The sequence below is a fragment of the Triticum urartu genome, unplaced genomic scaffold (genome assembly GCF_056163025.1).
Source record: "Triticum urartu cultivar PI428250 unplaced genomic scaffold, HENAU_Tu73 scaffold2, whole genome shotgun sequence".
Taxonomy (NCBI): Eukaryota; Viridiplantae; Streptophyta; class Magnoliopsida; order Poales; family Poaceae; genus Triticum; species Triticum urartu.
In genome coordinates this window covers 87,873-92,183 of record NW_028260368.1, presented here as the reverse complement: position 1 = coordinate 92,183, position 4,311 = coordinate 87,873, and positions in this window count along the sequence as shown.

Below are 4,311 nucleotides of genomic sequence, written 5' to 3'. Positions count from 1 at the left end.
AAAAAAGAGTTGTTTTGGTGAACATCAAAGAAAAAACTTGCTCTTCTTCCATAAAAAATTCTTCTAAAAATGCCGAACCCAATCGTTGCATAAAAGTTCGTACCGTGCTTTTATGTTTACGAGCTAAAGTTCTAGCACATGAAAGTCGAAGTATATACTTTAGTCGATACAAAGTCCGTTTTTTCGAAGATCCACTATGATAATGAAAAAGATTTCTACATATCCGACCAAATCGATCAAGAATATCCCAATCTGATAAATCTGTCCAAATGGGTTTACTAATAGGATGCCCCGATCCAGTACAAAATTGAGCTTTTGATAAGTATCCTATGAGGAGAGTAGCGGGGACTATGGTATCGAATTTTTTCATTCGAGTATCTATTAGAAATGAATTCTCCAGCATTTGATTCCTTACTAACAAAGAACTTTTTTGTACACTTGAAAGGTACCCCATAAAATCGAAGCAAGAGTTTGCTAATTGGTTTATATGGATTCTTCGCGGCTGAGTCCAAAAACAGAAATAATATTGCCAGAAATTGATAAGGTAGCATTTCCATTTCTTCTTCAAAAAAAAAGTGCCTTTTGATGCAAGAATTGCCTTTCCTTGATATCGAACATAATGCATAAGAGGATCCATAAAGAACCATAGGGTTTTCCGAGAAAAACCAGGGTACATTATCCCAAAATGTTCCATCTTCCTAGAAAAGTGGATTCGTTCCAGAAAAGTTCCAGAAGATGCTAATGGTAAGCAAGAAGATTGTTTACGAAGAAACAACAAAAAAAATTCATATTCTGATACATAAGAGTTATATAGGAATTGAAATAGTCTTTTATTTTCTTTTTGAAAAAAAAAAATGGATTTCATTGAAGTAATAAAACTATTCCAATTCGAATAATAGTTGAGAAAGAATCGCAATAAATGCAAAGATGGAACATCTTGGATACGGTATTGAAGGAGTTGAACCAGGATTTCCAAATGGATAGGATAGGGTATTTCTATATGTGATAGATAATCCAAATGCAAAAATTTGTCTTCTAAAAAGGGAAATATTGAATGAATAGAGCGTAAATTCTGAAACTTTGGTATTTCTTTTTCTTTCAGACAAAAAAATTCCCGTAGCGAGAATGGGATTTCCACAACGATCGCAAACCCTTCAGATAGAATCTGAGAATAAAACTCAGAATAAAAATAATTTTTGTAATCCAATAATCGATCTTGGTTAGGATGATTAACCGAGTTATCCAAAAAATTCTGCTGATACATTCGAATAATTAAACGTTTCACAAGTAGTGAACTAAATTTCTTGTTATTACAACTAACAACTATTTCCACAGGTTAGAACCATTTAATCCATAATGGTGGGCAAATGCATAAATATATTCCTGAAAGAGAAGTGGGTAGACAAAGTATTGTTGACGAGATTTATGTTTTTCTGAATACCCTTCGAATTTTTCCATTTGTATTTCTACTTGAATCAGAGAGAAGAAGCATTTCTCGGTTTATCGAATGATGATACATAGTGCAATATGGTCAGAACAGGGTGTTGCATTTTTAATACAAACCCTGGAAAGAAAGGGAGTCTAATCCACAGATCTTTTTCTGCTCCTTTTCTACCCAATTAGTTTATGTTTGTTCTAATTAAAAAAAAAGAACAGAACAAGTTTTTTATTTTTGCAGGCCAATCGCTCTTTTGACTTTGGAATACAGCCTCTTTATCAATATACTGCTTCTTTTACACATTCAATCCATAACATCCCTTATTCAATCCATAATCAAGAATAATTAGGATTTCTAAAAAAAAAAAGAAAAAATAAAGGGTCCACTCATAGGAAAACCCAACCTTTCCCCGCATCCGGCACTAATCTATTTTTAACGTCTAATTAGAGCGGGGAATCATTCCAATTAGGAAGTTCAGCTCGTTGCTTTTTATTTTACCAGAATTGGAGCCAGGCTCTATCCATTTATTCATTAGACCCAGAAAATCGTAATTTTGGATTCCATTCAAAAAAGATTGATTTTATTACGACATGCTATTTTTTCCATTCATTACCTTTGAGGATCAGTCGTGGTCTTCTAGACTCTACCAAGAGTCTGGACGAATTTGTTGTTTCATCCAAATGTGTAAAAGATCATAGTCGCACTTAAAAGCCGAGTACTCTACCATTGAGTTAGCAACCCAGATAAAAAAAGGATCTTAGATACGATCGAAATCCAAAAATCAATGGAATTACACCGCGCGCTTCTGTCAAAACATTGAACTAGCAAGACATCAAAAGATTTTTTTTATCGACCATGAAAAACACTCAAATGCCAAAACGAACAGGTCCGGTGAAATTCCACTAAAGTAAAGTTAAAAAAAGAGCGACCCTAATCACGATGGCCAAATTCTCCTTATTTTTAGCGATTTTTATTAACAAAAAATATATATTATAAAAAATATATATTATATTGTATGAGAATACATGCAAGAGGAACACCCTTATCATTTGAGCGAAGTGTAGGCGGAAAAATTGAATATGGAGTGAGGATAAAGAGACCCATCTATCTACAAATTCTATTTGTTCAATAGACCTTTGTCAATGGAAATACAATGGTAAGAAAACAAATTAGATAGAAAAAGTAAATAAAATAGGGGCTTATGTTGGATTGGCACGATATAATATAAATCCAAATAGGATTAAAAAAGAGGTAAATTGTGTCTAAATAATTAGACAACTAGGAATACTAATAATCTTCTCCTATCCTATTTTTTGATTCATTTAGTTCTTCAATTAACTCAAAGTTCTTTCTTTTTCTTTAAAGAATTCTGCCTTCCTTAAAATATCATAAACAGTTCTTGTTGGTTGAGCACCCTTTTCAAGGAAATAGAGAATAGCTGGAACATTTAAACAAGTTTGATTCTTTATCGGATCATAAAAACCTACTTTTTGAAGATCTCTTCCTTCTCTTCGAGATCGAACATCAATTGCAACGATTCGATAGACAGCTTATTGGGATAGATGTAGATAAACAACGCCCCCCCCTAGAAACGTATATGAGGTTTTCTCCTCATACGGCTCGAGAAAATGATTCGAATTTCTGTCGATAATAATAGAAATTAGACTATGACGTGCATTAATTTCCTTACAGAAAAAACAAATTTCATTTATACTCATGACTCAAGTGGGCTAATTTTGCCTGACAAACTTCGAAGGCAAAATCCTTCCAAAATTTTTGAGTCGTCTTTAAACTCTTTTCTTTGTCTCATTTCGAACGAATTGACTTTTATTCCTTATTCTAATCCAACTCTGTTGTTGAGACAATTGAAAATTGTGTTTACTTGTTCTGGAATCCTTTATCTTTGATTTGTGAAATCCTTGGGTTTAGACATTACTTCGGGAATTCCTATTTTTTTCTTTCAAAAGAGTAGCAACATACCCTTTTTTCTTATTTCCTTCGATAAAGCATTTATCTCTTCTATAGAAATCTAATAAGAGGGATTGATTCTGATATACTTTTATTGGACTTTCTTCTTATTTTAACCTTTCGATTTATTTCTATATTAAGGATAGACTGACAAAGTTGGCCTAATTTATTAGTTTTCACTAACCCTAGATTCTTTCCCTTGATAAAAAAAATTCTGTCCTCTCGAGCTCCATCGTGTACTATGTTACTTAAACCCAGCGCAAATTTGGTTCGGAACGAATAGAACAGGCTATGTCGAGCCAAGAGCATTTTCATTACTATGGAAAATGATGGATAGCAAAATCCACAATCGATCATGTCCTTCAAGTCGCACGTTGCTTTCTACCACATCGTTTTAAACGAAGTTTTACCATAACAAACATTCCTCTTTTCATTGCAAAGTGGTATAGAGAATTGATCCAATATGGATGGAATCATGAATAGTCATTGGTTTAGTTTTTTTATACTAATTAAAACTTGCTATCTATGGAGCAATATGGATAAAAGAAAGTAAGTATTTATCCGGGAAGCCTCCGCCAAGATCCAATTTATTTAAACCCATATTAAAATTCTATCATATGAATGAAACATAGTTTGAAAAAGACGACTAAACAAGTTTGCTTAAAACTTATTTATTCTTAAATTTCCACCCTCAACGGATGGCTCGAGATGATCAATCTTGAAGTGAGAAAAGAAGGATTGACTCTTCCTCAATAAATAAACTATCAACCTCCAAAAAAGTTTAATTAATTTAATTACTAGAATTAGAATTCTAGTAGTAATATATTTTTTCAGTACCAAAAACAATTAACTATAATAACTAAATAAACTATTCCAATGAAAAGATTGAAAGTTTTTGGTAGTTA